At 36.0% G+C, this 9,880-nt stretch overlaps 1 protein-coding gene across 4 annotated transcripts in view; it reads left to right on the top strand.

Annotated features, from left to right (window-relative positions):
* The first annotated feature begins 6,582 nt into the window (after window positions 1-6,582).
* The window catches only part of lrfn2b (leucine rich repeat and fibronectin type III domain containing 2b), a 94,693-nt gene continuing 91,395 nt past the window's right edge, over window positions 6,583-9,880 (top strand). Inside the window, exon 1 of one of the 4 annotated variants that reach the window (XM_042777325.1) lies at window positions 6,583-6,771. The gene's annotated coding sequence lies outside the window, so the exon portion shown is untranslated. The remainder of the gene's footprint in view (window positions 6,772-9,880) is intronic. The other 3 variants (XM_042777321.1, XM_042777323.1, XM_042777324.1) reach the window with 3 other exon arrangements.

Genomic DNA, 9,880 nt, shown 5'->3' with positions numbered 1-9,880 from the left:
TGACAGGTAAAGTTAGCCTAAACATCCCTTTATCAATTATCTCTATGTATCGCTATATTTTTTTTGGTTCACAACAGTGTCATCTAGTGGACTTTATAGGTACTATCATCCCTAGACAATGGATCGCTTCCAATTAACAGTAAATACTTTGTGTGTGTGTGTGTGTGTGTGTGTGTGTGTGTGTGTGTGTGTGTCTGTTCTAAGTGTTTTATTATGTGATATGTGAATGTATAGTATTGTCTGTTAGGATGTATTTTCTATGCCAATGTCTAAGATGAATTTCTGTTCAGGAAATCTGTGCAGACAACTAATACTATGTTCAATGATTAGTTTTAACATGAAAAAGACATTCCATGGAACTTCTGGTGCAGCTCACCAAATAAATGATCTTCCAGCTATATGTTTCAATTTACTATGTAAATGTATTTAATTAAGGCTTCTAAAAATTAAAATATCACAATATGAAATGTTTGTTTACATGTAAGTGTTGCACAATTAAATACAATAGCATCTGGAACAATTATTCAAATATGTTCAATTTTAACATGGTAATTTCACACAAATTTAAATCAGAAATGTTTTATCAAAAAGGCACCTTATTTCAGATAAAAAGTGACAGTAATTGAAAGTACTCTCAAAAAACAAAATGAAATATAACGAATGTTAAAACAGAGCCCTTGCATATAAACATTTTAAAATGCAGTAATGCATTATTTACACTATTTACACTTCTGATATTTACATCATTCAAATGTCTTTGGTCAGTATGTTTTTTTTATTCTTTAATTCAGCAAATGCATATTAAATTCATCAAATGGTTTTATCTCAGAATCTTGATATCAATTTGATGTCAAATATTAGTCTTGATCAAGATGCTGTAATATCATTTTGAATTCAGTTTGGACAGCAGTTTCTTCCAGGGCTCATTGGGTGAAAGTAGGACATTAATCCCACACTGAAACTGGTTTAAAGTGTATGTAGGCCAACATGTTTGATGTTCAATTTACACTGTTGATTTCATGATATTCACTTCTAGTTTTGTGACAAGCAAATGTGCAAAAGATTTAATGAAAGAGAAGGTTGTAGGTAATTTGGGGTTTTCTATGAAATGTCTATAGTTGTTTATGTCTATAATGTCTGTCATTTATTTATTCCAAAAGCCAGAATAAAGGGTACCATACAAACTGGAACCACCACTGGGCCTCAGGTCATGATAACATTTGAGATACTTGCTGCTGTGAACATGTAATTATGGCTTTCAGTAAATTTGTGACCCTCTCTGTTGTTATAGATTATATATATGTATAAACATTTTAAAAATATATACATGTATGTTTGTGTATTTATATATACATAATAAATATACACAGTACACACACATATATTATGTAAACAAAAACTGTTATTTTATTATATATACTTATATATAATTATTAATTATATATATATATAAAGATGTTATGTGACAAAAGAAGTCTGTCCAAATTCACAGTACTCATAAAAGAGAAGGCACAAAGATGACCTACTACTTCTGGCATGATTCTGAAGTGTGCATACGATGGACACTTTACTATCCCATGAGGCCATGGGAGTGGATTTGTGAATGGCAGTGATGCGATGCAATAGTTACTTATTTACTTTACTTATTCAAAAAAAGTGCCTACTCAAAAGAGAATGCAACAACCTAGAAAGAGCGAAAGAGGAAAGAGTGAGGAGAAAAAGAAAACACAGTTACACACCAACAGGGACATAACAGGTGTGAACAGCGATGTCATCAACTTTAGCGTCAACAGAACTATTTCCACAAGTGTCATCAACTGTGTATAGGTGCTATGTTAACTTCTGTTGTGCTTGTGGAAACAATGGTGGACTGTGAGCAGTCATTCAGATTCATTCATCTGCCATAATTACAGTTCTGTTCTGTATTTTCTGAGCTAGGCTCCAGTAAACGGTGGTGCTGTCTGAGCAGGGCGGCGTGTGGCTCTAGTGATAGGAGCTTCCGAAACACTGCTTCATGAAATATTTACCAAACTTTTGATTCAAATGTGTGGTTCGGAGCTTGTTTCAAACTCGCCAAGTCGTGTGATTTCAGCAAATAATGCATTAAAATAGTATACTGTTTACAACTTTGTTTTCAAAACATTTCTGTATTCCAATGATTCACTACTAGATAGATTTGATCTGGTGAACCCATAAACAGTCTAATGGTTTTAACTGATCTCAAATTTGATAACGTAGTCTTAATTAAATTAATTAATTTTAATATTTATGCAAGTATAATAGAAAAAGGAGAATGATAATTAATTGCTTTTGATTGGCCTGGTTTGCCAAGCCCTGCTTAATAACACACAAAATGAGTACTACACATTAATAAAAGAAAACCAGGGTTACAGAACCTTCACATTTGATGGTATTTCATTATTTGTAGATTGCATTTAATAGTCTTTCATAAAAACATTTGCAATTGGTTTGTAAAAGGTGTAATTATACGTTTGAGTTTTCCATGCATTTACACTATTTTGTCAGCAGGCGCCGCCAGCATGTGGTGTTTTGAGCACTTTAAACTATTTTACAAAGCAATGGGGTCAACTGTGTTTCTCCCATCACTAATTCCTCCAGTTTTGAGGGGGTTTGGGGAGGGGAATTGTGTTGATGCTGCTGAAAGGTGGCCCACAGTGGTTGGCAGTTTTTGCTGAATGGTTAAATCCACCACAGCTGGAATCCCCCCTGACTGTCTAACAATCTGTGATGTTTGATATCCTCCATTAACACATCACAACACAATATTTGTAGAGACACTATCTTGACACTATCTTGTCTCTACACTATTGTAAAATAAATAAATAAATATTTTCAATTTTAAAATATTTTTTACATTACAAATTTTAATTAAATATCATTTTAATAAAAATTATTTCTATTTTTAAGCAATTCCTAATTTGACAAATAAAATAAATATATAATTTATGTTAAATTAAACTAGTCAAATCTGCCTATTCAGTGAATGTGTTACATAAAGGACGCCCATTTTTTCCATTTTAGAATGTTTCTGCTTAGCGTTTGCTCTGTGATTGGCTGTCCAGCTATGAAATTACAGAGGGCCAAGCAATGATAAGTCAAAAATAAGTAAGTAAATAGACCCATTTAGTGCCAATGTCACAATTATGTCACAGCGCTAGCTGGAGGCAAAACAAAGGAATAACTGGAGGCGGCCAATACAAACAAAATAAGGAGCTTAAACTGTCATCTTGTTTTGTTTTTGAGTGTCAGAATTGATGGAGTACAGACTCCAATTTGAACTTTTATCTCATACCTGCTGCCATTACCAGACAAAAAACCAACGACAGCTGTGATTAAACACAATAAAACGAGCGGACTGGACAGAAACAATCATAACCCACACTTAATATCAGTTAAAGTTAAATAAACTATTCTCTTTCATGGATTATGGTTTGGCTACGAGTCTAAAGATTTCTAATGCATGTCCATCTAATCAGAAATTGGGGAACAAGTTAACTAACGACCAGAGACTAAACAAAGGAAATCATTTGTTTCGTCTCGCTTTCCACAAGTGCAGTTGTAGAGAGAGGGAACAGTGAAGGCCCATTTTATGTGTCAGGTGTGTGTTCAAGTAGTTGCATTTGCTTACAGTTGCCACTGTTAATACATAGTTATAGGCATCTAAAGATTTATATGCCCTCAGTTTCTATTTACAACACACGGTCAGTTTCTGTCTGGTAGGTGTGTCAGGCCACTCTTGTCAAGTCATCCATTCACTGAGTGTGTGTATAAGTTGACCAAAATGGTTCCCTCCGTTAAAGTTAACATTTTCAACTAACAATAACGATACTGGACAGTGAGTGACATTACATATTCAGATAAAATAAAATTTTCTCCAGTCATTGTTAAAAACACAAGAAAATAAAACTTGCTAGCTAGTGTTAGTGAAGCAGTCTTTCTGCCTCACCTAAGCTCCGCCCACAGAAACACATCACAGTGTTTACTCACTGAAAGGGGTCAGTAGTAAGCAATGGTAAAATTGAGCAATCATATCTTTCCTCTAAATGGGCAGGCCTTGATATCACTAACTTTATGACAAGTTCCACCCGCTGTGGGGATCTATATCGAATATATATATATATACGTTGATAAACTATACGCTATTTTCAATAACTATACGCTATTATTCATGTCATGAAGGAAGCCGCAAATAACGTTAACTGAGGACATTTACTGGGCCGCCGTGCCAATAATAATAGTATTTATTATAAACACTGCTTGTTTGTCATGAAGTGTCTGTCGATAATTTGTTTTACTGTGAGTGCTGTCATGATGTCTTGGCTTACATTAAACACACATTACATTTGTTGGTGTTGTGCACAGAATGATTGAGTGATGATGCATTTGTAATGAGGATTTTCATTTGACTTAAACAGCTATGTATTATTTTGGTGATATCAGTCACTGTCAGTCATTTTCTTGTTGTGTTTCTGAAAGGCGGCTGCACACAGAAGAGAAGCGCAGCACAACTCATGTATCACATGCCAGACACGTCGTGTTCAGTTCAAGATGCAGTCCAAAACTTTTAATCTAATCACCAAACATTCACTTCAAGAATGAGCAAGTGTCAATGAGTTTGAAGTTCGGTGATTGAGAAAACAGAGCAAACGGAATGAGAAAGTGCAATCTCTTGCAGTCTATATGAAGAATGGGCTTAATTAGAGCCACAGAAAGACAAATGTTTTTCTGAAAAATGCACAATACACAATCTTCCAGCCTAGGATGAAATGATTATGCATATAACAATAACAATAATTAGGGACAAATATAATTCAATTTAATGGAAAACTATGTGAGTGGCGTGGCAGGATTTTGTAGAGCGTTCAGAGTCGCAGCTGGGATCCCGACGAGGATAGAGAGAGAGGGCCGAGGTTAAAGAGTCACGGCCACTGCTGGGTCAGATGTTACTGTGAGGAGCTGTTAATGAGACATAAAACAGAATTAGAGTGGCTCAAAACAATGTATTTATATTCTTTACATGAAACTTTAAAACAACAATAATACCAGGAAAATCCAGGCTGTTAAATATGGAAGCAGATTAGTCTCAAATATAATTCACGCAAAAAACAGGATTCACACATGCGTAGACAATTTCACATGCATGAAACCTAATCCAACCAATCATATCATAAGCCACTGAGAGTGCATTCAAGGAGAGTAGTTTTGCACATGTTCAGATGAAGTCACAATAATGGCAGAAGCTTCCTTAGTTTGAGTCTGCGCGTCAGAAACGGAAGTGCTAAAAATCGCTAAAAATGGGCTTCACTTGTCTCAATTGAGTTCCAGTTGGGTCGCTGTGTCCATTTCTTTTACTGTCTATGGGATTACTGATGTAAAGGCTTAATTTCCGTTCTAATTAATCCATATTGCGCAAAAGGTGCGCAGAATCGTGCTCCTTGAATGCACTCTCAGTGGCTTATGATATGATTGGTTGAATGGTAAGCTCGCATCTGATTGGCTAAAGAGTACGACAGACCCACGTGAGAAGAGAGCTCTGCCAGGAAAGTCTCAAAAACACACACACACAAATCCGAGTGGATTCGTAGTAAATGACGATTTGTACATTCAGACACTCGTATATTTTAAACATTCAAAGGTTTTTGTGCACAGTTGTATATCTACGAATTGTGTTTTGCATTTGTGAAATGTATTTTATGAATATATAGTTTTATTTTGCACATGTGAATTGCTTTTTGTGAATATAAATATTTTTTTCACGCACGTGAATTTCTTTTGTGTGTACGTGAATTAGGTTTCATGCATGTGAAATTGTCTACGCATGTGTGAATCGTGTTTTTTGCGTGAATTATATTTGAGACTAATCTGCTTCCATAGTTAAAAGCATAGAGTTCAATGCACCATTCCCTAAAACAGTCCATAAGAATCCTAGTGTGTGTTGATAAGGACCAATGTGTTACAGTCCAGAGATGATCCAAATCCCTTTAGTTGTGTCTGGAAAGGCAGGCCCACAAAATGGTAATTCCACAATCTAGATTAGTGGTTGATGTATTTAGTGTCTGTGTGTATTTCCTGCTTCCTGCCTTAAAATACTTATTTCAAAGAAATATGAATTGTATTCATGTCAGGGAATAAATAAACAATATTAGTCAAAATTCATAATTTAATTGGTAATGTTTTAAGCAAATTCACCTGTGTAACTCAAATTCCAGCTCAATTTGCTGTGTGAGGGAACCAGTTCAGATGAATATGTACATCCATTAACTAAGGAGTGAGTTGTTATTGTGTTCTGTTAAATAGCATGCAATGTGTTCATTTCCTCAGAGTTGCGGGTTAGTTGTGTCATATCAGTCGCTGGATTAGTGGATCAGCAGCAACCACAAATAAACGGATTCATAAATATATATATATATATATTACAACCTTAACGTTCGCATTTTCTCCACACGAAAGAGAGGCTGCGCATTATGCTCCTGATTTTGTTTGTATAAATAATCTCGTGTCGGCTGTATATTATGTTTAGCAAACACGGAGCACTTGAACTCAGTTCATCGGATAAACAGCGCCGGCTGCAGCGGTCCCGTGCTCGTGCATGTGTGTTTGCTGCGAGTGCTTCAGCACGCGCTCGGTCAGTCTGCCGCAGTGTGTCGAGATGCATCGAGTCTAAGCGGCGGAAATGTGATAAAACGACGGTAAAGCTGTGTGTTTAAACGACATCGATGGACGATCGCGACTCGACGTCCGACACCAAAGGTAAGAGCCACTGATGTGACAGCTGGTTTATTATGTTAGCGATGGGAAATTATATTCTGCCAAACACATTTTACATTGATTTACTGATGCTGAAGAACGTTTACTGGATGGAGTAACCTGGCAGAGGCGGAAGTCTGGACGACATAGACGCGTTTGGGCTCAAATGTTGCTCTCAGTCCAGCACTGTCTCCTGTGATCGAGACAGACGAGCGGAAGTGTCATTCTGGCTCCACGTCACTCACTGGGGCTGATTTATGAGTGACCAGAGCAGATTCAACACTGAATATGATCTTCTGCTAGCTTTGCTGTTATAAGTACCAGACGCAAACCGGCTCCATGGAATTAAGCCTTATTCTATGTTAAAAGATTTTACATGAGATGTAAATGTCCTGAATGTGTAAGATAAATCTTACGTCCATTAGCTGGTGTCTCACCTTTTTTGAGCACTATACATTTTTAAACGATCATGCAGTGTGACAAAAGTTGAAAGATAAAGTGCATTTGAACTCATAAAAGCTGTGTGCACGAGCGGGGAACAACCTAACACTTGTAAATCCACTTGGTTTTCAGAATGTTTTTCTTTACACATTAATTTCACACGTCTAGTACAGTTTTGTGGTTTTTATTGTTACAGTATAAACTTTTTTCTTCTTCTTCTTTATTTACCCCAAAAATAATTGAATTGAAATTTGACAACATGCCCCATAGGTGGGTCATGCTGTAACATGATCATTTAACAGCTTAAAATGTTACCTGATTTAATAATACTACTACTACTACTACTACTAATAATAATAATACACACACACACACACACACACAAGATAAAACTTTTTGTAAGTAAAATACAATTGCTAACATTTTCATATAAAACAACAGCTTTTGTAATGTTTAAAAATAAACAGTTTGAAAATGAACACAATGCAGCTATACAGCAAATGATGTGGGCAAAAAGTTGAAGTAACACAGAGCTGAACACACACCCCTCTCCTCCCTCCACACACTGCTCTTACTCAACAGGAGACATCTAGATGAGGAAGAATCTTTACATTTCTTGAAATAATAATTTCTGAACATCGAACATTAACTCTAACATTAATTAATTTTTCACCTGTGTCTCATGGTTTCTCAACAAAATCCATAAAAGTTCATGTGAATTATTTCACTAATGTCGAATAGTTCTAATAGCGGGACACGTTTTAATGTAGTTACAACATGCCTCAACTGGGATTTAGTGGCTAGTGTATACTGCTAGTTAATAAGCATTAAAGGACTATTTAAACGGCTAAATAGTGTTGACATGGCAACTAGTAAATACAGTAAGTTTCGTCTTGCTAGCATCTGTGGAAATGTTTAAGCCTGTTACGTGCATGTTACAACCACTTCTTAATATAAGACGATTAACAAAATTATCAAAAAATAAAATAAAATAAATTGCGGTAGATGAAGTACAGCATGTGACACTGCAAATGCCAGCTTCCCATAAGTATTTGCCATGTCCCATGCCAAATTGTCTCCAATAAATGTAATATTTGAAGACAGATGTGAAATGGAAAGTATCATGATTTTTGTGTTTGCTGCGGCCACAGTGTGTGAAAATAATAATTTGTAACTGTTTGACTTTGTAAAGCTGTAGTGCATGTTGAGTATGGGTACCATATCAATTGCATTATTTAACTCAGAGTAAAGCAGAATTAGAAAATCTTCTTCCTGAAAAGATAAAATTTTTGTAGTGGACAGGAAACAAGTCATAACTGGCACTGTGTCTAAACTAGATGATGAACTGAACTAGGGCTGTCAAAATGACTGAAAAACTAAATTCAAATTGTCTACTTAAATATTATCAAAATTCGAATTATATTCAAATTTAAAAGGCATAATTTCAGTTAGGGGAAAAAAAGCTTTTGGCTTCTATCCTGAGGCCACAAGAGGGCGCATCGAGCAAAATATTATGCACGTTTCTTCAAAGCGTAATAAAATAACATGACTATTTTTGAAAAAGGTGCATAATGTTGATAGGCTGCCTGATAGCTGACGCAGACCTAGAATTTGAATGCAAAGTTTTTGCATTTGAATGTGGATTTTTAATTTTTTTTAATCCGACGAATATTCGAGTGTAAGTAACCCTACACTGCACAGCTTGTCAGACTGGTATTAAATGTGTGAGTTGTTTGTTTGTTTGTTTTGCTAAGAATTGTATTTATGTATTTACATTTGTTCTGATCACTTCATCAGACCTCACCTAGTAGTAGCAATGACAACATAATGTCTGAAATTTCGTAGCGTAATGTCTTCAACATAATGTCTTCTAAAATAGCCCATGACATTTTAATACCAATAGATTTATTGGTATGTTTTAATCATGTTTAATCAATGAAGTCAAAGCTTTTTGGAAAATCTATCTGTGGTGGTCAGTTTTGACATTGTGGCAGGCCGCCACAAATAAATCAACGAATGGGAAACACTGTTCTATACAGCACTATAATACTAATTTATGAATTTCAAATTATTCCTGAAATGCACAATGCTCAGCTTATTTCATAGCCATTCAGGCAGACACATCGCTAGATCCTATTACATCCCAGACTCCCTAAAACTCTGATAGTCTGAAAGCAGCACCTGCAGAAGCACTCAGGTTATTCCCAGGAGTGGCCTTTACTGTGCTTCACCCGTTCACTTGAACCAGAAGTGGCCTCAGCTTTCACTCTAAAAAGAGATGCGTCCCACATGCACACGCACAGACACACCTTGAGCATCGGATTTTGACTCGTGTTAAGGGACATTTACACAGAATGCGCTTTTCTATTCCAAAGTGCTACTTTTTCATTGTTTTTCTATGTAAACATGCTAGACATACGCGTATGACCATTGCGCTTGCATCTCGTGCCTTTTGCAGCATCTCGCACATGAGCGCTGCATTTTTGGGATTCCATGTCAGGTTAAAAGAATTTCAACTTGTTCCTGAAACAGCGGACCAATCAGAAGAACCCGGAGGCAGGGCATGATTTGCCAGCTTTTGTTTACAGTAGCAAGTTTGCATGGCAACTATTTTATTTGACAGCAACATGGCGTAGGAGGCATCCTGTGCTGTACTTTTTTAACAACTATT

Source organism: Cyprinus carpio, chromosome A20 (genome assembly GCF_018340385.1).
Source record: "Cyprinus carpio isolate SPL01 chromosome A20, ASM1834038v1, whole genome shotgun sequence".
In the NCBI taxonomy this organism is placed as follows: Eukaryota; Metazoa; Chordata; class Actinopteri; order Cypriniformes; family Cyprinidae; genus Cyprinus; species Cyprinus carpio.
The sequence above is the reverse complement of the archived record's forward strand: the minus strand, read 5'-3'. Positions and strand labels throughout refer to the sequence as shown.